Below are 24,743 nucleotides of genomic sequence, written 5' to 3' on the forward strand. Positions count from 1 at the left end.
CAGGTTCAGATTATATTTATAAATATCTATTTTTCTTCAAAGCTTTGCAAAATAGATATTTAAAAATGATTACTTGCTGGGGTTGGTTGTTCATGCTTTTAATATCAGCACTCAGGCAGAGGCAGGGCATAGTGAGAATAAGTATATATTATGCATATATAATTTAATTATATGCATGTGTGGAGTATAATACATACATATATAATATATATAATGTATAGGATATAGTGATGAAATCATATTTTTCATTTTTATCTCCTTAAATGTTTTTTCATTAAAATTTTTTTGAGATGACCTCACTATGTAGACCAGGCTGGCCTCAAAGAGGCCTCTGCCCAATGAGTGCTGGAATTAAAGGCATGTACCACCACACCCTGCCTGTTACTTTAATTTTTATTAACATGCAATCATTGTACATATTTTTAAAGTGGGGAAGGTGGTCCACTTGCCCAGTGTGTACTGATTAAAACAGGACAAACCCTGTGACATCTCTATGCTGGTTTTAGGTAGGGAAACCTCGAACCCCTCACTTCCAGATAGTCATAAAATACCTGCTATTCTGGGGTTTAGACACACTCACTTTATTACCAATAATTTTCCAACATCATTGTTTACTAGTAAATGGAGGTTTTTCTATCCTGCCCCATCCACAGCCACTTTTAAGTAATCACTCAGAGGGTTAATATTAATTATAGAATGTTTGGCCTATAGCTCAGGCTGTTACATTTAAATTAGCCCATTTCTATTAATCTGTATATTGTCATATGGCCATGGCTTTTACCTGTCTGCTGGCATCTTGCTTCTTGGGTGGCTGGCTCTAGTCTCTCCCTACTCTGCCTTTCTTCTCCCTTGTCTTTCTTGCCTAGCTTTATTCTGCTTTGCTACAGATCAAAACAGCTTTTATTATCAACCAACGAGAGCAACATATATTCACTGCATATAGAAAGGTTATCACACAGCTTTTATTTCCCCTTAAATGTGGTTTGTATACCCTGGGAGACTGCACTGGAGAAAACTATTTTTTTTTTCTTTCAATTGTATGTAAATTGGAGACAGTTTTTTGGTTAGGAATGGGAGCTGGTGTCCACTTCCCACAGCATTGAGAGTGGGAAGTAGGCCCCATGTACAGCTGTAGATGGCCAACATAAAATTAACTCAATAGTATTTTGATAGACTTTTGTCTCATATTACTTTGGGCATTTTTTGTTTTATTTGTCTCTTGCTTGTATATTATTGTTTCAGATTTTTTTATTTTTATGGTTTTTTTGTGTGTGTATGGTTCATTTGTTTTTTTCCTTTCAAATTCTGGTTCTTTTGTTTGTTTGCTTTCTAGAGAGAGGGAGAGAGAGAGAGAGAGAGAGAAAGAGAGAGAGAGAGAGGGAGAGGGAGGGAGAGAGAGAATGGGGTTGGGAAAATAGGGAGGTGAGGAGGAACTAGAAGGAACTGGTGGAGGAGAAACTTTGGTCAGAATAGGGGAAAAATTCTTTATTTTAATTTTTAATTTTCAGGACAAGGGTTCTCTGTGTAGCCCTGGCTGTCATGGAACTCATTCTGTAGATCAGGCTGGCCTTGAACTCAGAGACCTGCCTGCCTCTGCCTCCCAAGTGCTGAAATTAGAGGTGTGCATCACAGTATCCAGGAGAAAAAGATTATTTTCAATAATTAATGTGTTTTTAAAAATTTGTTCTCTGACTCCAGCTGTGTGCTTCTGTGGCACATATATTCATTCCTGGTCTCAAACACAAAATAAATGGTTATAAAAATATTATTTTAAAAAATCAAGACAGCCTAACAATGACTCTGTCACATGGTTATTAGTAGTAACTCTCACTCAGATCTACAATGCAAAAGAACAAATAGGTAAAAGAAATACAAAATGTACAATTTGAAGCAGAAATAGATCACTATAAAATTACATATTTGTGCTAAGGCTTTTGTTAAAAGAAGTAAAGAGAGGTGTGATTTGAAAGGTAGAGGTACCTTCGAGGCACTACCCACCTTAGCATCTAACTTGATTTTTGTTGTTGTTGTTGGTGGTGGTGGTGGTTTTTTCGAGACAGGGTTTCTTTGTGTAATAGCCCTAGCTGCCCTGGAACTCACTCTGTAGACCATGCTGGCCTTGAACTCACAGAGGCCTCTGTCTCCCATGTGCTGGGATTAAAGGCTGCTCCACCACTGCGTGGCTTAGCCTCTAACTTGCAACAAATGAAATGACTAAGGAATTTTCTACTCCTAAAATTTCAACAAAGAAAAGCTTAGACAAATATAACTCAAAGAGGAGGCCAAGTCCTATTCCAAGATGGAAAGGCAGTTTCAGACACATGGTTCAGGTTTTGGAGTCACGTAGGATACAGGAGTAAAAGGGCTGTGGAGTTTTTCTCAATGATTAAAGAGAGCTGATGAGGCCAGGCAATGTGTGGCAGGGGAGTCCTTCCTGCTTGAAGGCCCTTGAGAGGCCATTTAGAGAAGCTGTGAAAGTGAAGCCTGGATTGTATTGGAGACCCCAGAATGTTGGAGATGCCAGAGCTTGAATGTTGGAGTCTGCCAGGGAGCTGCATATAGGGAGTGGAACCTACCCAAGAGAGAAATATGTTGCAGTCAACAAAGCTGGAAGGCTACAGCCATTTAAGCCTTTTGACATCAGACATGGAGTAACAAGAATTGGAGTTTCCCCTGTTGGGTTTTGGTCTTGTTTTTGTCCAATATTTCTTCATTATGCTAACATTCCTTCCTTTTGGAACAGTAATGCATATCCTGTGATATTGTATGTTAGAGGTATATAATTTGCTTTTTGATCTTACAGAAGGTTTGAAAGACCCTGGTGGCTCAGGCCCCCAGGATTGCGGCCCAGGACTGTGGTGACCCCAATCACCAGGTGAAGGCGAAAACTTGATACAAACAGCAAGAGGTTTTATTGCAGTTGTTTAACGAGCTAACCCCAAGTTAGCTCGGGCCTTTTATCCATCCACCATGGCGGATGGCTGGGGAAAGACTTCAAGAAGCCACAGGATAGAGATCTAATAGGACAGTGTAAAGGGAGTATCTAGGGGTATGCACAGGCTCAGGATTGGTGTGCCTCCAAGTTTGGAGGGCTTGCCCTGTGTTGATTGGCCAACTGGTTGTTATGGCCCATAGGCCCTCCCAGGGTGGTTGCTATGCTTTGTGCGTCATTGCTGTGCACTTGTCCGTAAAGCACACCCAGGGTCGTAAAGCATAGCACCACCAGCTAACTTCTGATTGGTTCCTTGCCATGAGGCAGGCATCTGACCTCCTAGTGACCAAGGCAAGGTCAGGCAAACACATATTGGGCTGCCAAAATGGGGAGCTGGTCCCTTCAGGTTCCATTAAGAGACTGCCTTGAGTCGGGCAGTGGTGGCACACGCCTTTAATCCCAGCACTCAGGAGGCAGAGGCCAGCGGATCTCTGTGAGTTCAAGAGCAGTCTGGTCTACAAGAGCTAGTTCCAGGAAAAGCCTCAAAAAAAAAAAAAAATAGAGAGAGAGAGAGAGAGACTGCCTTGAATCTCAGAAGAGACTTTGGACTTTTGAAGTTGGATTAAATGCATTTTGCATTATGATTTAGCCAGAAGCCCATGAGGGTCAGGGAGTGGAATGTGGTAGTTTGAATGAGAATGGCCCCTATAAGCTCAGGTGTAACTTAAATGTTTCTGGCCCGGCAGGTCCCACAGCCCTTGAGCCCCAAATAAATACACAGATGCTATATTAATTATGAAACTGTTTGCCAATAACTCGGGCTTCTTGTTGGCTAGCTCTGTCTTAATCATTAACCCATTTCTATCAATCTATGTATTGCCACAAGGCTGTGGCTTACCCGGTAATGCCCGGCATGATGTTACTCCTTCAGCAGCATCGAGACTCTGGCTGGCTCCTGCCTACCTTTCCCAGAATGCTCCTCATCTCCTAGTCTGGCCTATCTTTCTGCCTCACTGGCTGAACAGTCTTTTATTCATCAATCAATAAGAGAAACATATACATAAGGACATCCCCCATCACTCAGATTTTTGAATCCCTGATCCCCAGTTTGTGAAGCTTTTTATGAAGGATTAGGAGGTGTGTTCTTGTTGGATTAGGTGTGTCACTGTGAATGGGCTTGGGGGCTTCAAAAGCCCATGCCACTGCCAGTTGTCTCCATCTGTCTTGTGATTATATATCAAGATGCCCACTGTGCTCTTAACTAATGCTCCAGTGCTATACTTGTTTGCCTGTTGCTATCCATCCAGCTACTATGGTCATAGATGCTAATGTGTGTAATATAATGTAATGTAATGTAATGTAATGTAATGTAATGTAATGTAATGTATGGTTGTTAATGGAATTATAAGCCCCAAATAAATGCTTTATATCTTTTCTTTTTTTCCCATTCATTTACTTAGCTCATAAATAAAGTCATGCACAATTATGATACATAATACAGTATGTTCACAATGGCATGGCTAAATTAAACCAATTAACATGTTATATCACACATATTCATCATTTTTGTTTTAAGAACACTTAAAGTATTCTCACAACTTTTACAATATAGCATATTGTTATCAACCATATTTATCATGCTCTCAGTAGACCTCAAGACATCACAGAGTCTATGCCTCTTGCTTTATTTCTTTTCTTAAAAAATTATTTCTTTTATGTTTTGATATTGTAATATATCATTTCTCCCTTCCTTTTCCTCTAAATTTGAATAAGTTGTGTTGGTCATAATTGCTGTCACACCACAGCAATTGAAAATTAACAAAGGCATTTACTTTAACACTTTTCATTTTATTATCATTAATGTGTCTGTATTAGCTAGGATTTTCAGAACTTAGAAAATGGATCTCTTTATATACATAGAAAAGGGCTTTAATAGAATGACTTACAGGCTGTGGTCCAGCTAATCCAACAATGTCTGGCTATGAATAAAAAGTCCAAGAATCCAGTAGCTGTTCAGTCCATGAAGCTGGATGTCTCACCTGGCCTTCTGTACACGCTAGAACCCCAAAGGAGTAGCAAAGGGGTAGGCTTTAATGCCAGTGAAGGAACAGACTTACTAATAAGGCCAGGGTAAGTAAACAAAGAGCAAAAGCTTCCTTCTTCTATTTCCTTAGCTAGAATTCCAGCAGAAGGTGTGGCCCAGATGAGAGATGGGTTTTCTTAGTTTAAAAGATCTGGATTAAAGGTGTGTCTTCATACCTCAAAGATCTGGATTAGAAGTTGATAGTCCCACTTCAAATTAAGCAAAAATTCCTCACAGGGATTTTTTTTTGGGGGGGGGTAAGTTAATTGGATGTGTTGTCAAATTGACAACCAAGAATAACCATCAGAGCGTCTATGTATAGTATCTATATATTTGTATACCACTATTCATATGTGGAGGTCAGAGGACAACATTCGTGAGTTAGAATTTCTCCTGTCACTTTTACCTGGGATCATGGGATCAAACTCAAGTAGCAGATTTGAGCAGCTGGCACCTTATCCTGCTGAGCCATTGCTTTTTCATGTGTGCATGTGTGGGTGCTGGATATCAGTATGAATTAATAAACTGATATTTTATTCTGTGTTAAAGCCCATTACTTTACAGAGAAAGTGGGCATTAGGGAAATGTCTGGAGATCTACAAAGATGACACCAGCTAACAATCTAAGCAACAAAGGAGAGGCTACCTTAAATGCCTTCCCCTGATAAAGAGATTGATGACTGTCTTATATGTCACTCGATAGCCTTCATCCAGCAGCTGGTGGAAGTAGAAGTAGACACCCACAACTTATCACTGAACTGAACTGGAATTCAGTTGCAGAGAAGGACCAGTGATGAGCAAAGGGGTCCAGACCAGGCTGGTGAAACCCACAGAAACAGCTGACCTGAACATTGGGGAACTCTTGGTCCCCAGGCTGATAGCTGGGAAAACCACCGTGGGACTGATCCAGAGCCCAGGAACATGGGTTTCAGTGAGGAAATCTACAGGACCTCCTGTAGTAGATCAATACTTATCCCTAGCATAAGTGTAGACTTTGGGAGCCCATTCCATACAGAGGGAGACTCCCTGAGCCAAGACACACCGGGCTGGGCCTAGGCCATATCCCAAAGGACATGATAGACTCTGATGACACCCTATGGAAGGCCTCACCCTCCAGGGAGAGCAGAAAGGATATATGATAGGTAGGGCTTTAGCTGGGGGGGGTGTAGGAGAGAAGGGGAGGGAGAGGGAACTGGGATTGACATGTAAAACAATCTTGTTTCTAATTCAAATAAAAAAAGGAAAAAATAAAGTGCTATAACAAATTAAATTATATTTTAAAAAGCCCATTACTATTATTCTTTACTTTTTAAAATATCACAGATTTGGCTGCTAGATGTGGCATTACTATTTAGCCTGCTCTTTATTCACCTGTTCATTTATATTGGGGCAAGAGTTTATTCAACCAATACATTTTTTTCCTGGTACTCAGGTAACAAACTCTTGGTTCAGAGCTCTTTCCAAGACTTTTCCAAGCTGAACATGGTGGTGCACTCCTTTAATCCCTACACTCAGGAGGCAGAGGCAGGCAGGTCTCTGTGAGTTTGAGGCCAGCCTGGTCTACAGTGGGAGTTCCATGATAGTCAAGACTACGGAGAAAGACCCTGTCTCAAACCAAAAACCAAAACCAAATAAAACAAACAACAAAAACAAAAACAAACAAATAAACATAAAACCCTTTTCCAACTGTCCATCAAGGCCCTGCTGTCATCACAGTACTTTAAGCAACTGGTATTCCCCATAGTTTATGCAGGAATCAGGAATGGATGGTGCCCAGTGTTCAATTACAGAATTCTCAGAGAGCTCTAACACATCTCCTTTGGGCCCTTGCCTTGAGCAATGGGAGAAAAGGCTCCTAGTATTCTTTAGAACTTCTATCGTTGGGCAGTTTCCAAGGGACTCATGGTTGCTACACAGTGATAGATACATGATCTGTTTTTCATAGTGAACCATTAGGTGGTAGGTCTCTCCATCTGTCTGTGGTGTTGTGGCAGCTGTTTGTCGTCTACTTAGCAAACTTCCCTTCTTCGTTTGGTACTTTGCCTCCAAGTTTGGAAGAACTGTCCACCCCCTATTTCAAAGTTGGAATGTTGTATGTCCTTCAAAGTCCATGTGTAGGTTTGGTCCCCAGGTGGGACCTTTGAAAGGTGGGCCCACTAGGAGCCCTCAGGTGACTTGGGTAGGGAGGATGCCACTGAAAAGGATTTTGGGGCCCTAGTCCATTCAGTTCTCTCTGCTCAATAACTGATGGTTATGAGCCATTGTGTTCCAGCATGGCAGCTTCGTGTTGCCCTCTGGCACCCACTCCCAGATGCTAATCTTGGAATGGAACCTCCAAAATGGGGCCAAAATCAATCTGTCTTCCTTATTAGGTAATGATCTCAGGTATTTTGTAGAGATATGGAAAACCGAATAATGTAGCATGTGATCAGAAAGGGACTGGCCCAATCTGACCACAGAGATCACCAGGATAATGCTGAAATAGGCACATGACCTAAGCTGGGCTTCTGAGACTCAACACAATGTTGAAGCTTTCGGGAAAAGTGTTTTCCTGGGCTAAGGTATAGCTCAGTTGGTAGACTGTTTGCCCAGCTTGTTTAGAGACCTGGGTTTGAACCCCAGTTCTGAAAAAACCACGTGTGGTGTACATGTGCCTGTCACCTCAGCACCGGAGAGGTGAAAATAGGAAAAAATAGGAGAGAAATGAAAAATGAATTATTTTCTTTTCACTGGACTTACTAGTTGCAGGGAACCATGTAACATGTAATTTCTGGGAGTTTTGTTGCCCTGCTCAATGATCCTGGCAGAAGAAGGGAAGTCTAGACAGAGGACAGGCAGTCTTGGTTGACATTAGTTTAGTCTTGATCTTACTAAGCCAGAGCCCCTTACTCCTGGACATTTTAGTTGGAAGAGCTAAATAAGCCATTTTTCTTTTTGCTGGTTTGATTCAGGGTTCAGTTATTTGCAGTGAAGGATCCTAATTAAACCTACATCCCAGAGCTTCAGACCCTCAAGGAGTAGATAGTTCACCCAGGCAGGGCAACAGCAGCCAGCTTCATGGCCAAGTGTGTAAGGAGACTATGACATGGCTACCACTCTGAGAGCCCTGGCTGTTTATCTTCTGAGCTTTAGCTAGTCTACCAAAGCTTGCCTAGTTTCATTCAGTTTTGTCTTGTTGTCTTGTTTGTATGTGTGTGTGTGTGTGTGTGCATGTGTATATGTGTGTATGCATGCTTGTATATGTGTCTGTGTGCATGAGCATGTGTCTGTGTGTTCTTTGTCTTAGGTTACAAGGTAGCTGTAAAACTCAGGTAGGATTAGTGCAGGCACTTACTTACCCTGTGTAGCTTGTCCCCGTATCTTTTCTCCCCTCTTTGACTCTGCGTGACTTAAGAGTGTGGGTATTTTGAATTTCCAGCATCCTGGATAAGTAACAGGGTGAGGGCACAGTTGCCAGAAATTTGCACTAGTTTTAATTGACTTCATCTGCTAGAGTGAGATATCTCACTTACTGAATAACTTTATGTCACATGTTTATGCAAATCACTATTTGTCTTTGAGCTGACAGCCCTAGTCCTTGTTTTGTTCCGGATGCTGCAGCAGAGGCCAAATGTGCCATGTTCTTTCTGGTGATAGCTGCCAACTCTCCAAATGTCATAACAGGCATTTCACATGGGAGCAAGTGCCTGTGTTGAGGGTGGCCAGGGAGCATTTTTGAGCTTGTTTTTTGTTTTCTTCCTCCTCTTTCTTTTTGTAATATATTTTAACTTTATTGGATTTGTAGAAAATCATTCTTATCAGTCAATATAGATGAATAAAAAATTGCTTTTTCCTAGTTCAACCCTGGTTTTTCCAGTAAGCCATGTAACTAAATCCATGTATTTTTCTATACTTTTCCATGCACACATTTTCCCTGATTTTAAAATATAGGCTACCCCTTTTAATTTTTTTTTTTTTTTGAGACAGGGTTTCTCTGTCTATCCGTGGCTGTCCTGGACCTCACAGAGACCTGTTTGCCTCTGCCTCCCTGGTGCTGGGATTAATGCTAATTTTCAGTAAAAAAAAAAAAAAACTATCATTTTTTATTTTTATTTTTCAAGAGAGAGCTATCCTAGCCAACCTGAAACTCACAGAGATCTGTTTGCCGCTGCCTCCAGAGTGCTGGGAATAAAGGTGTGTGCACCAGACCTGGTGCTTGCATTTTTTTTAAAGCTAATAGTTAATCATTTTTGGGTCACTGTTTATAGATACTGTCTTCTATTTGTGGTTTATAGCTTTTTTTGATACTTATTACATGTAATACTAAAATAAATAACTTTGTAAATATATTGAAGGGACCAGCTCCCCATTTTGGCAGCCATAACAGCCGAACATGTGCTTATCTGACCTTGTCCTAGTCACTAGAAAGTCAGATGCCTGCCTCATGTCAAGGAACCAATCAGAAGTTAGCTGGTGGTGCTATGCTTTATGGCTCTGGGAGTGCTTTACGGACAAGTGCACAGCAATGACTTGCAGAGCATAGCAACCACCCTGGGAGGGCCTATGGGCCATAACAACCAGTTAACCAATCAACACAGGGCAAGCCCTCCAAGCCTGGAGGCACATCAATCCTGAGCCTGTGCGTACCCTTAGACACTCCCCTTACTCTGCCCTATAAAATCTCTATGCAGACTCTTCGAGCTGTCTTTCTAGCCATCCGCCATGGTGGATGGATGAAAGACCCGAGCTAACATGGGGTTAGCTCCTTAAACAACAATAAAGCCTGGTGCAGTTTGCATCAAGCTTTCAACTCTGTATGGTGATTCGGGTGGCCACGGTTCTGAGCTAAGATCCTGGAGGCCTGAGCTTTCTGGGGGGCTTACAATGTCTGTTTATGCTCGAAGTAGTTCTACTCTCTTGGTTCATATATTATACCGGAAAGACTGTTCCTATGTCAATATCTCCTGTGTGAGTCTGCCAGTTGCACAAGACATCTTCCTGACTCCCTTTCTAGGGCATTTTTGTTTGTTTGTTTTGTTTTTTCAAGACAGGGTCTCAATAAACTGTTTTGGAACTTGCTTTGTAGACCAAGCTGACCTGGAACTCACCTGCCTCTGCCTCTGCTGGGATTAAAGGCATGCACCACCACCTCCCAGCTCTAAGGCATGTTTTTAACAGAGTTCTACTGAACACAGAATTTACTGAATGGAGCTTAGCTCCAGAACTGATCCGACAGACAGCCATTGTTCTGCCCTTCTCTTTCCTCTTCTATGATGCCCTGAGCATCTCAGCAACCTCCATCATCAGTGATAAGACGTTATTGGGTGGAGTGCTTTTGAACTCCGTGAGACAATAAATCTCTGCTAGCTGGCGACGCTGGGAAGAGTGTGGGACTATTGAATGGCTCAGCAGTGCTGTGTGTGTAGTAACTACTTAGCTAATATTAAATGAGAATAGTCAATGCCCTGCCAGAAGCCTCTCTCTGAAGTGTGGGTCAACTCTGAGCCATCTGAGAACTAACGGACCAGGTAACTGTAACCCATACCCAAATCTCAAGCCTGATCCTAAGAGCTAATAGGTTCAGGCGTTTTACCCCCTTTTTTTCCGGAACTGCTAAAGTCAACCCCTGTTTCATTGGTTTCATTTCCACGGAAATTGAGCTGTGAAATGGCCACCAAGACGGACGCATCAGCAATCCCGTGAGATGAGAGAGATGAGACGTCTATGATGTCTTAGAAGCAACATCTGAATCACTCAGGTCAAGGCTGCCAAAGGGCCGGGCTGATGCGACGAGAGACTTCTGAGCTGGGTGAAGCAAGAAAAACAGGGATCTAGGGAAAGACATCGCGGTTTAGGGCTGCCTGGCGCGGCTTTGCCTTCTAGGTTGTTCATCCATTCCAGCTTTTAAGACAGGACCTTCGTGCATGGGGCTGATCTGAGTGCATTTTAGAAGGGACGTCATCACGTCCCTGTCTTCAGCTTGCACCTCGCTCTCCTAGGCCACAGCGGTAGCATTTGCTATGATCCCTTATGCAGAGCGCGGGGGTTGGATTGTAGGATTCCAGGAGTCCTCTCCTCCTGCTGCCTGAAAAATTCCTCACTGCTGCTCCACAGTGGGGGGAGGGGAAGCGTTCAGCAGGAAGAAGGGACAGATGGCTCCTGCTGGACCGTGTTCAGAAACGTGGTGTGTGATACACAGCGTGAATGAAGTGTGGTGCCCTTTAAACACAGCCTCCCCCTGTGCTCCTCTCTTCCTGGCTCGCTGGCTCTCATTCACAGCATACTGTCACTCTCCCCCAGGCAAACCTTAGACACTTTTGCACCGGAGCCTACACATAACACCAGCAGACTCTGACACAGGTTCTGTGACTCACCGCTGATCCATCAGTACACACACAGGGTGACTCAGCAGGGACCCTCACAGGCAGGCTCATACTCACTGCAGCTGATGTGCACACTGCCTCTGCAGTGGTGGCAGGCACTCCCCCCTCCCACGCGGGGTCCTTGGTTGAGCATATCACCGAGGCCTGCAAATGATTTGCATTCTTGGCTCCTTGGAACTGCCTGTTCTTTGTCTTGTGTTTATGGTTCAACCCTTTCCTTACCTTGTTCCCCTCCCTGGTTGGTTTGGGAATTTAGCAAGCAATCCCACAGCCAAAACGGCTTTTGTTTCCAAGAAAGTTCTAGCCCTGAGTGAGGGATCCTTTCCCCACAGGGAATGAGACCCATCCCTCCCTGACCTGGATACCTCTTCGTGGCTTCCCAAGGCCCATGCTGGGAAAGTCTCCAGTATTCCAGTCATTTGAGTGGTACCTTTGAAAGGGGAGGGAGACTGAGGGTGAGTCACACAGATGGTACCAGCGTAGGTACCTGGGCCGAGGATGATCACCAGATCCCTGAGCGTCTCCTCTCTTCCCAGAGGTCCAGACTGAGCAAGACCAGCTTTTTCTGAAGGTCAGAGCAGGGAAGGTGTTACTTGTCTGTGTATAATGGACCAGGCCTCAGCTCCTGCATAGACCTACCTTTGAGTGGGCTCCAGGCAGAGGTGAGAGAGAGTCCTGACGCTATGGAGGACCTGTTTTTCTTCTCTTCCACAGGATGTTCCAAAAGAAAGATGGCCACAAAGAAGAGCAAGGGAATAGACCGTGTGGCCAGGTGCTTGAGCCTTTGTCTATTTCTCTGTATTTTCCTACCCCCACCCCCCAGTACTAGAGTGTGCAGCAGCAGCATACTGGTAAGTGCTGCACTTCTGAGCCACATTTTTAGCTCATCTCAACTTAGTAGCTCTGTAGCCCCATTTGAGCTTGCACCTTTGGTTATCAAATGCCCACAGAGCCCTTTCTGTCCTTTCTTGAAGATGTATTTATGTTCTTATGCAAGTAAGACCAGTGTTGTGACCAGGGCTTGGGACACAAAGTCACACACACACAAACAAACAAACAAACAAACAAACAAACAAAAAACCTAGGGAAAGATGCTAAAGACATGTGCCACCTATGCTTGGGAAGGCAGGAGTGGCTTCCTATAGGTCTCTCTTGAATACAGCAACAAGTTGCAAAGTCCTACTGACCTCCCCCCCTAGCCCAGATGGCACTAGGCTGAGTGCTATCCCAGGAGCAGGAGTGGGCTATCCACACAGGAATCCTGGCCAGGAAATGCTCCATGGGAGACTATGCTCTCTTACATCTCCCCTATGATGCTTTATGCCCAGAAACACAGGCATCTTATGCTAGTTGCTTATCTCAGGATTGAAATGCCCCTTTCAACTCAAATTTTGAGCTTGGTGGATCTTGGTCACCGCCTTTTTTTTTTTCTTCCTTCTGCTTGTTTGGAGAACGTTATCTTTGATTACCTTTGAGCCATACTGCAGAGCTAGAATCAAGAAGGAGCCATCTTGCTTTAGCAGTTTCCATGTCCTCAGTCAACACCCTGGATTTCCAGTCAAGGGTTCCTGCAGCTGATCTGTGGCTGACTTGGGTTCAAGACTGCTTTGCCTAGAATGGACATTGCCTGGCAGACTCAGTGAACCCCACCCTGCTTCCATCAAGACCCTGGGGCTCCCAGTCCCCGAGGTGGAAGAGCTCCTTGTTTGCTGGATGCTGAAAGACAAGGCTGGTCTAGATGGATAGTGTTGCGCTGTCAGTGGAAGCAAGCGGGAGTTTCTCAGTGCTGCGCGTTCTTTTGCACAGAGGATGTAGCAATGAGAAAAGCTACTCTGTTTAAATATGCATGGATGTGAGGGAAGGCCAATGCACAGCTCAAACATACCAGGTATAGAGTTGGCCAAGATCCACAACTCTAAGGTGGTTTTTCTGCTCTTGCCTCTTGCAGTGCTGGTAATGGAGCCCCAGGTACTGTCCCTAATCTGTGTAAGATGTGACTTATACCTCTGTTCCAGATAAATTTGATGTATGAAAATGTAACATGATGCTTATTTAATTCTGTTCTAACTTACTGTCTAAGCACTTTTCTACAATATTGCTTCACTTAATTTTCATAAAACCCCTATAAAGTAGGCACTCGTGTGTGTGTGTGTGTGTGTGTGTGTGTGTGTGTGTGTGTGTGTGTGTGTGTGTTAAGGTAGGGTTTCTCTGTATAGCTCTGGCTGTTTGGAAACTCACTCTGTATAACAGGCTGGCCTCCAACTCAGATCTGCCTGTCTCTGTCTCGGCTGGGATTAAAGGTGTGAACTACCACTGTTAACTGAGGAATAAGGTCAGACGACACACCAAAGGTGACACATACAGCCCGCAGTGGTGAGTGTAGAGTATCTGTATGCCATGGGTGGTTAGCCTTGACCTGTACCCAGTCCTGGGCCCACTGGTAAGTACCCACAGAGCCTTTTTCTCCAGTTGTCAGTCCCCATCCTCCTAGAGTAGCGGGAAGTGGTCACCCATTAGCTACTGAGCCATGAAATGCTTGGCACCTTTGTTCTGCCTCGGCTTCAGCTTCTACTAACATGTTGCCTTTGTCCCCACCCCAGGTAGGCCTCTTCCTTGGCCCTTCCAGGGGCAATGGCCACTGGAAGCAAAGCCCACACTGGCTGCGGTTCCTCTTCACTGCCTGACACCCTCTCTGGGGTCCTGCAGAGCCATTGTTCTCTGAACTCCACTATTGGGCCTCTTTTGGCAAGGCCTTAGTGGCTTCTTATTTACTCATTAACAATTAAGCTCTAGGCATTTAACATATAAACATAGACAACATCAGCATAATTACAGAGATTTCAAAAGCTGTTGGCAAGGAAGGGCCTGAATATTTACTTAACAAAAGGATTCCTTACTCTAGTCTTAAGAAACAAGACACAATAGGATTTAAACAAGCTAGCTTCTCTAGTAAATTAAAAACATTCTTTTACTCATTCAGAATATGATTTGTGTTCTTCAAATACCGCCTCAAGTGCAACTTTTCCTGAGAATACTCACTGCTCTAGCCTTGCCTCAGCCTTCTCACTAGATGGGGCCTCCCTGAGCTCACTGTGTGTGTGTGTGTGTGTGTGTGTGTGTGTGTGTGTGTGTGTGTGTGAAATCCACCATTAGAGATCCTGATGTAAACTTGTCTCCTACAGATGAGCATCTTCTATTACCAAAGAAGACTCTCTGTTCTGAATCTTGGCTCTGTCATGTGTTTCTTCTGTGATTAGAGGAACATAGGTCAGTCTGTTGGGTTCAGGGTCGAGGGGAGGGAGACAGAATGAGAGACACCACCACCAGTGGGTTTACTGGGACAAAAAGGGTTGTTCTTCATTCTTTTGTTTGATCACCTTCTATCTATACTGATTCCAACATTCTGTGGTTGTTAGCCATTTGGGATACATGAGTAAATAAGAAAACAGGATAGTTTTTAAAAAGTGACCAACAAACAGGTCAGCTACACAGTTCAGTGGGGTTGAAAGCCAGGCTAGATGCCCGTTCTCCCTGTGTGGGCTTGGTAGATGCATGAGACTTGGAACAGTTTGGGTAGGACTGTGCAGAGACCACAATGGAGTTTTAGAGGATGAGGAACAATAATAATAAACTAATGCACATGTCACATTTGCTTCATTCCTGGCATTGAAGCATCTACATTGTGTGTGTGGGGGGGGGTAGAGGGGTGGGTGGTGGTAGTCTTGGCAGGGTCTTGCTATGAATCACAAGCTGGACTCCAACTCACAAGCCTCCTGTTCCACTCTTCTGAATACTAAGGCTACAGGCTTAAACTACCATATTAGGCTAGCTAGCATCTTACACTTTGACTCATATAATCCTCATAAAAAATAACCATAAGGGCAGTGATGATGCTCACCTTTAATCCCAGCAATCTGGAGGCAGAGGCAGGTGGATCTCTGTGAGTTTGAGGCCAACTTGATCTACAGAGCTAGTTTCAGGATAGCCAAGACCACACAGAGAAACCCTGCTTGGAAAAAAATAAAATAAAATAACCATAAGGAATTTTGTTATGGTTTGGGTGTTGGGTGGTATTCTGAAGGCCATGTCTCAAAGGCTTGGTCCCCAGCTTGGTGGTACTACTGGAAAATAGAATGGTTAGGCCTCGAGGGGTCACTGGGGATGTGATCCTGATAGGGAGTGCAGAACCCTCACCCACTGCTTGTCTTTGCTTCCTGGCTCACCATGTACCAGCTTGCTTTGCCATATAGTCCTCCATGATGGGCTCCTGGTGTGATGCCCCTTCTGCTACCATAGGCACAAACCAGTGAGGTCGCTGGAACCTGTACCAAAACCTGCAGAACTCTGAACAAAATGACATGGCCTTCAAGGGCACCTACATTCATATATGCACATATCCACTCACAGACACAAACACATACACACTAATGAAAATAAATCTTAAAAAAATTGTGTGTGTATATGTACAGGTACACACACTTGTTCATGTGAGTGCACAGAGGCCAGAGGCTGATGTCAGGGTATCCTCCTTAATCTCATTCCATTTTACTTTTGAGATGAGCACTCACTGGTTAATCTGGAGCTCCTTGTCTCAGCTATTAACTGAATGGCTGGTGAGCTCCCAGGATCCCCAGTCTCTGCTCCCCAGAGCTGCAGTTTTAGACACGCTAAGAACTGCTTGGTTTTTATGTGCGTGTTTGGATCAGAACTCAGGCCCGTGTGGTTGTCAAGCAGCTCTTTACTCATCCGCCCACTGATTTGTTTTTTCTTAGAAATAGAAAAAAAAAAGGGGGGGGGGATGTAGTGGCATCTATCCTTGCCAGTGTATTTGTGTTAGTGGCCACACTCCTTTGGGTGTGGCTTCAGGTGCAGAGGGAACCCGAAGGAGGGAAGCCTGGGGCGGTCTCTCGCTATGATAGTTGGTTAATTTTGATTGGACATGTTAATTAGATGAGCCAAAGAGAGATTTTGATTGCTGGACTTCAATACTTTGACAGCTGGATCTCGGTAGTTAAGCCTCAGGATGAGGGAGAGGCCAAGTAAGGGACTAGACCTCTGTTGCAGACAGTATGACTTTGCTCATGAGATGTCAAAGGACACTAAAGACTTGGTTGGGAAATGAGCTAGAAGCTATGAGGCTTACAGTCATGTTGGTTATTTTTATGTCAGCTTGACATAATTGAGAAAATGCCTCCAGGAACTAGAGAGATGGCTCAGTGGTTTAGAGTACTTGCTTTGTTAATCCCACCGGTTGAGAATAAGACCATTACCACAGTTTAAAGCCACATTTGAAGCAAGCATTAATTAAGTATTGGCCAGGTCCATCTCTGGGTTTCCAGAAAATGGCCCAAGTTATGGTTTATAGCCATTTAAGTATTTCCCTTCAGGCCCAATCAGGAGCAAACATACATCCTGACTTACCTCCAGCCTATACCCAATCAGGGGCAAGCATAGCTTAGGTCCTGACATAATTCCTGCCTGTGAGCTGCCCACCCACATGTGATTAAGCACATCCAGTACAGATGGGTCAAACAAGCTTGTTTAGGGGAATGAGAAACATGTGTCCTGTTATCCCCCATAAACAACAGCCTTCAGCATTTCAGGAACTATCTGTCCTTGGGCAAGGGCTTGTAGATCAGAGGCATATTTCTTTCATGGATCTCAATGGCCTAGTAATTAAAGTTTAAAATTTAACTTTGGCTCTCACAGTTAACTCTTGCAGAGGACCCAGGCTCAATTCTCAGCACTCACATGGTGGCTCACAACTTTCTTGTAACCCTGGTTCCGAGGGACCTGGCCTCTGAGAACAGGCATGAACTTGCATGCAGTCGAAACACTCACACAAAGAAAAGAAAAGAAATCTAAGAGAGAGAAAAAAAAAAAAGGATGAGAAAGAAAGTAAATATCTAAGAGTGTCCTGTGGGTAATTCTATACAACATTTTCTTGACTAATGACTGATAGAGGAGGGCCCAGCTGGCTGTGTGTGGGAGTACCCATGGGTGCCATGGGTGGGCAGTCCTTTGTTGTATAAGAAAACCGACTGAGCAAGTCAGTAAACAGCACTCCTCCATGGTCTCTGCTTCAGTTCCTGCCCAACTCCGCTCAGTGATGGAGTGTGGCCTGAGAGTTAAGCGGAATTAAACCCTTTCCTCTTCACGTTGTTGTTGTTGTTGGTGTTTTATTCCCAGCAATGGAAACCCCAACTAAGACACTCTGGTTCCCTTCTGCCCATATCCTGAGAACTTGAGAGAGGCTGAGTTCAGAAACGATTGGTTAATTTGTCTGGTGGTAATTTAAAAGACAGGATAGCATTCAGATGGTGGCATAGTTAATGCTTACCATGTTTACTCAAATTTATAATGAAAATAAAAGGAAGATATGATAAATGTGCAGTTTAGCAGGGAAAGGTATGTAAATGCAGTTACAATTTTGGACAAGGTAGGCAGAACTAGCATGAAGGTGGCTGCAGTTGTTATGTTGGTGTCATCAAAAAGAACTCTTTGCTTTATGCTGGGACAATGAAAGGTCTCTTGAGGGGACCCCATCCAATGAAGGCACCAGCTTATTAAAATTTAAATTTATTGAAAGGAGAAAGCTGGAGAGATGGCTCAGGGGTTAAAAGCACTGCCTGTTCTTCCAGAGGACCTGAGTTCAATTCCCAGCAACCATATGGTGGCTCACAACCATCTGTAATGAAGTCTGGTACCTTCTTCTGACCTGCAGGGATCCATGCAGGCAGAACACTGTACACAAAATAAATAAACAAATAAATAAATAAATAAAAAGAAAGAAAGGAGGAGCTGAACTGTGCCTGCTACCAGAGATGTTGTATCCTACTCCATATCTATACCTAGAGAAGTGTTTTTCTAGGTTCAGCCTCAAAGGTACCTGGAGATGCTACAGCTTCTGGTCCAAGGTGGAAGGGTGGGGAAGCAGGCTATATTTAAAGCTGTCAACAGAACTTGGCATCATCAAAGTGTTTCTGTTTTTGCAGATATGTTAGATCCCAGAATGAAGGTGTCATGGTGGCTTTCACCAACATTTCAGAGATTCTGAGGCCAGGTGTCCTGGCTCATCTTGCGTCAACTTAATACAAGCTAGAATAGTCTGAGAGGAGGGAACTTCAACTGAAAAAATGCTTCCATAAGATCCAGATGAGGACATTTTCTTAATTAGTGATTGATGGGGGAGGCGCTTGCCCATTGTGGGTGGTGCCATCTCTGGCCTGGTAGTCCAAGGTTCTATAAGAAGGCAGGTTAAGCAACCCATGAGGAACAAGTCAGTAAGCAGTGCCCCTTCATGGCCTCTGCATCAGCTCCTGCCTCCAGGTTCCTGCCCTGCTGGAGTTTCTGTCCTGACTTCCTTTGATGAGGAACATGATGTTGAAGTATAAACCAAATAAACCCTTTCCTCTCCAAGTTGCTATGGTCGTGGTGTTTCATCACAACAATAGTAACCCTAACAAATTTGCACCATAATTGGGGGTGTTGCTGTGACAGACCGGACCATGTTGCTTTGAGGAAGGTTGTGGAAGGACTTGGGAACTTTGGGCTTAAAAAAAAAAAAAACCCATTGAGTGTTGAAAGTTCAGTGAGCTGTTCTGTGGGAGCTTGGAAGAATGTTGAGAGCAACACAGATGATGGAAGTCTGGCTTGTGAAGTTTCAGAGGGAAGCTAAGACTCCCCAGGCAGGCCATTTGAGTTCAGAAGTTGTGGTTCTGGTTAGTTAGGGACTGAAGAATTAGCTGTGATTAACAAGATACTAGAACCACTAACATGAAATCTTTTACTTTGCTGGGATAATGAATGCTGGTCAGCTGTGGCTTTTGAAGAATTGGCTGTGAATAAGAAGAAACCAGCATCACTGAGGTGAAATCTTCTGGGAAGTGTTTCCTCAGGGTCAGTACACAGAAGCTGTGTTCCAGAGGCAACCAAGGTTGTACCTCCTTTGGAAGCTGAACTTGGTAGTATGAGAGTCTCCCAGGTGCTACTGGTTTTAAGGCATGAAGGAGTCATGGAGAGAAGCTGAGGCATGGCACTGTGTGGCCGGGCTGGACTTCCTGCAGAGAGCCTAGGAGAGGCTATTGGTGAAAATACAGCTTAGTTCCAGAAGAGCCATGGCAATAGGTGTGGAGTGGAGCTGGCCTGAGCCTAGGAGACCATCTGTGTGCTGCAGAGGGCAGAGACAGAGAAAGGACCCAAGCCTTTTGGAGGAGTCCAGGAAATCGTGAGTGAATCCCAGATTGGATATTGAGTTACTTACACTTTTGGAATTTGGTTTTGTTTTGTTCAGATTGTGACTGTGCCCTGGTTCTTCCTTCTTGAAGTAAGAAAGTATTTACTTTAGGTTTTACAGCAGCCCACAGTTGAGTCTGAATTTTTAAAATTTACTTATTTTTTATTTTATATGCATTGGTGTTTTCTCCTCATGCATGTTTGAGGATGTCAAATCCCCTGGAACTGGAGTTAGAGACAGTTGTGAGCTGCCATGTGGGTGCTGGAAATTGAACCTGCGTCCTCTGGAAGAGCAGCCATTGCTCTTAACCACTGCATCATTTATTTAGCCTGAAAGACTGAAGTTTTAAAAGATTTTAGGTTTTAAAAGCTACTGAATTTTAAAGTGTTTGAATTTGTAAAGACTGTGGGTGGTTTCTTGTTTGTTTTTGTTTTTTGTTTTGTTTTGTTTTGTTGTTTTTGTTTTGTCCAGACAGGGTTTCTCCGTGGCTTTGGAGGCTGTCTTGGAATTAACTCTTGTAGACCAGGCTTGTCCCAAACTCACAGAGATCCACCCGCCTCTGCCTCCGGAGTTCTGGGATTAAAAGCATGCGCCACCAATATCCAGCTGACTGTGGGTCTTTTTAAGTTTGTAAAATGTTTTATATTGTGATGTTAATGTGTAATTTTGGGAATGAACCAAAGAGGAAAGGTTATGACTTAACAGTGATATGTTTGTGTGTCAAGTTGATAAGAGGTCCTGGTTAGTTTTATGTCAATTTGACATAAGCTAGAGTCATCTGAAAGGAGAGAACCTCAATTGAAAGAGGCCTCCATAAGATACAGGTGCAAGGTATTTTCTTAATTAGTAGTTGATGAGGGAGGGCACAGACCTCTGTGGGCTGTGCTATTTCTGGGCTCGTGGTCCTAGGAAAGCAGACCCAGCAAGCCAGTAAGCAGCACTCTTCCATGGCCTTTGCATCAGCTCCTGCCTCCAGGTTCCTGCCCTGCTGGAGTTCCTGTCTTGACTTTCTTTGATGATGAACATGATGTAGAAGCATAAGCCAAACAAACCCTTTCCTCCTGGAGTTGCTTTGGTCATGGTGTTTCATCACAGCAATAGTAAACCCAACTAAGACATCAGGCAATGTAAAATTCCCCAAATGGAGCTCCTCAGCTGGCCATGAAGCTGTGAAGGGAAAAACCTAAGCTGCAATGGATAGCCCAGGGTGTTGGCAATGCCAGACGGTGAGATATCCATCAAAGAAAGTTGTAGGCACAGAGTTGAGTCACCCAAGGAGAGGCTATGTGTGCTGCAGATGGCCAAACTGGAGGAATGGAGCTATCCAAGCCTGTTTCAACACAGATGATGCCACCAAGAGCCACCAACGAGGGCCTGGAGCTTTGGTGTTTGATTGTCTTAGTACCATTTTTCCTTGTTGTGTCCTTTTCCTCTCCTTTTGAATGGGAATGTTTATTCTGTGTCATTGTATGCTGAAGTATCAAACTTGTTTTTAATTATTTTAGGGGTTCAGTTAGGTTGTCTTTAGTCTCAGAATAGACTTTGGATTTTTGAATAGTGTTGATAATCAAGACTGACACTTTAAAAAATTTGTATGTGTGTGAATGTTTTGCCTGCATATATTCTGTGTCCTGTATGCACACAGCCTGGTGCCTGCAAGAGGCTAGAAAGGGGCATTGGATTCCCTGGAACTGGAGTTCCAGATGATTGTCAGCCTCTCTTTGGGTTCTGGAGATCAAACCTGGGTCTTTTGGAAGAGCAGCCAGTGCTCTTACCCATTGAGCCATCTTTCCAGCCCCAAGACTGGTGACTTTCAAAATTGAAATGAATGTGTTCTATATTACCGGATGGCCGTGAGCCTATGGGAACCAGAGTGGAGTATTATGGTTCAAAGTAATGTTTGGTTGTCAAGTTAACAAGAGATGGACTTGTGACAGTTCATATATGTTCATATTAATATGTATGGTATGTCTGTGTATAGAGGCCAGAGTCAGATGTTGGATAGCTTTCATCTCCACATTAATATTTAGACAGGGTCTCTCACTGAACCTGGGGCTCACAGATTCACCTAGACAACAAGCCCAGGAAGCTCCCTTTGTGTTCTTGTCTCCCTGGGATTTCAGGCACATATCACTCTGCCCATCTTCTTTGTGTGGATGGTAGGATCAAATGCAGGTCTTCGTGTTTGCACTTTACTGCCAGTCATCTCCCCAGGCGCATGAGTTAATTTTCACTATCAAATTGATTGGATTAAGAAACACTTAGTAGGGCTGGAGAGATGGCTCAGAGGTTAAGAGCACTGGCTGTTCTTCCAGAGGTCCTGAGTTCAATTCCCAGCAACCACATGGTGGCTCACAGCCATCCTTATAAGATCTGGTGCTCTCTTCTGGTGTGCAGCTGTACATGGAAGCAGAATGTTGTATACATAATAAATAAAATGTTGAAGAAAAAAAAAGAAACACTTAATAGCTTGGCAGCGGTGGCCAATACCTTTAATTGCAGCACTTGGGAGGGAGAGGCAGGCAGATCTCTGATTTTGGGGTCAGGCTGGCTTACAGAGTGAGTTCCAGAACATTCAGGGCTACACTCAGAGAAACTCTGTCTAGAAAACCCTCCAATCCAAAAAGAGGAAGGGAAGGAAAGGAAGGGAGGGAAGAAGGGCAGGGAGGGAGGGTAGGGAGGAATGAAGGAAGGAAGGAAGAGGAAGGGGGAGAGAAAGTGAGCTATACTTTGGGGTGTGTCTGTGAGTGTACTAACTGTCCTCAACGTGAGTTGCATCTTCCCATGGGCTAGGATCCTGTGCTGAAGGAAATGAGAAGTGCCAGCATTTTCTGTCTGTTTCTTGTTCCCTCTGGAAGTGAGGGGTCTCGGTTGCATGTTCCTGCTATGGCTTAGCTACCCACTGCTGTGTCTTTCCAATGGTTATGGACTGTATGTTCTTGACTGTGGAAGTTGAAAGAGACTTCTAAGAGGGGGAGCCTGGTGGGAGGCTCTCAAAGTAGTCACCACAGTGAGCAGCTCTCCTGAACCTGCTGGTGAGGTAAGCAGCTTTGCTCCACACCTCACCACAGACCTAAAAGCATCAGGATCACCTAACATGGACTGAGACTCCCAAGGCTGTGGCCCAAATAAGCCTTTCTGCTTTCTAAGTTTATCTTAGGGATTTGTTACAGTACAGTGAGGCTGACAAAGTACACGAGAGTAAACAGGGAGGAGTAAACAGAAGAAGCAAGCAAGGGTTACAGTATTGGAACAGGAGGCCTGACTCCCCATTTAAGAGAACTGGCAGAGCCGACATTCGGATCAGACTTGGGGTCCTCAGACCCACACAACACAGTGGTGGTGCCACACATGGCTATGAACTCATCTCTGAGGCAGGCAGAGACATGAAGATTGCTGGGGCTTCCTGGCTTCTCCTCTAGCTGTGAGCCCCAGTTTAGGAGAGATCCTGTCTCAAAGGAGTAGATGGAGGGTGATAGAGATCAAGCCATTAACGTGGGCATCTAGGGGACACTCAGTTATCAACTGTGGCACCCACTTACTGCTTGGCCTTTTGTTTGGATGTCGGGTCTCTTCCTCAATTGCTCTTCACCTTAGAATTTTTAAGACTGAGAGTCTCCAAAACTTGGAGATCACTGGTTCGGCTAGATGACAGCAAATCCTGGGGGTCCCCCATCTCCTCTTTCAGTGGTCTGGGATTGTGGCCTGTGCTGTTGTGCCTGTCTTTAATGTGGGTGTTGAGAAGTGAACCCTGGTACTCATGTTTGTGCACCAAACACTTATGAACTTCTCCTCCTACCCCTGATTATCTCTTATGATAGAAGGCTTAATTGAAAAATCTGGCAAAGAGCCAGGTGAAGCTGCATCTGCCTGTAATCTCACTTGGGAGGCTGAAGCTGGAGGATGCTATGTTTGATAACAATTTGGTTATTGAGCAAGATGCTGTCTCTTAAAACAAACAAACAAACAAACAAACAAAAAACAGAGGAATATAAAGAAAGGGAAAGGAAATAAAATTGACTTCTTTGGGTACAGACCAGAGTTTCAGCATAGGTAGGCTGCGTAACCACAATAGCATTTAGGATGAAGAGTAATTCTTTTGCCCCAAGAGGCTAAACCATGAATATATTTCTTGAATAAATATGGAGCTATTTGAATTGTCTGTAAAGTTTCATGACTTTCATATATTTCAAGGAATATATTCATTTCACCAAAAACTACTAGATTTACTTCTATAAATGTGTATAATATGCCCCCGCCCTCTTCTCCCTCCCTGTTCTTTGGCTCCTTCTGAGTGTGTGTGATCTTCCGATCTCAGCTGAATAGTTGAGACTAAAGGTGCTGTCACAGACACTTTTAACTATCTGTGGGGTCTGTAGTGATGTTCTTTATCTCACTCTAGTTAGATGTTGGTAATTTGTGTCCTGCCTCTTTCCTCATTCCCAGCTTTGTTAGCCAAGGTTTATCGGTTTCATTGTAATTTAAAAAAGCCGTTAGTCTCATTAATCACTGCTGTTCTTGGCTTTAATCTTCTGGTTTCCTATCTTCTTTCTTTCTTTCTTTCTTTCTTTCTTTCTTTCTTTCTTTCTTTCTTTCTTTCTGTCTTTCTGTCTGTCTGTCTGTCTGTTTTGGGTTTATCTTGCCTTTTCTAACCTCTTGAAGTAGCAGTTTTAAAATAGTCACTTGATACCTTTCTTCTTTTTAAAACATAAGCACTTCACAGCATATCTCCCTCTAAGTCATGGTTTAGCTATAACTTAAAATTTTTGATGTGTTGTGATTTTAATAGTTTCAGGTACTTCCTAATTTGGGGTGCTGGGAATTGAACCTAGGGTCTAGTGTGTCAAAACCATATTCTACCACCGAGTTATGCCTCCAGCTCCAAGACTTTTTTTTTTCCATTTTTTAATTTAAATTAGAAACAAGATTGTTTTACATGTCAATCCCAGCTCCCTCTCCCCTCCTGTCCTGCCCCCCACTAACACCCTAGGTATCCCATACCCTTTCTGCTCCCCAAGACTTCTCTTTTTTAAAATAACTAAAAAGTTTTACTTTTGTTTTGCACACATGTATGCTTTGCCTGCATGTATGCATGGGTGTCTCAGGAGTGTCTGGTGCCTGAGCAGAAGGC

The sequence above is a fragment of the Cricetulus griseus genome (genome assembly GCF_003668045.3).
Source record: "Cricetulus griseus strain 17A/GY chromosome 1 unlocalized genomic scaffold, alternate assembly CriGri-PICRH-1.0 chr1_1, whole genome shotgun sequence".
Taxonomy (NCBI): Eukaryota; Metazoa; Chordata; class Mammalia; order Rodentia; family Cricetidae; genus Cricetulus; species Cricetulus griseus.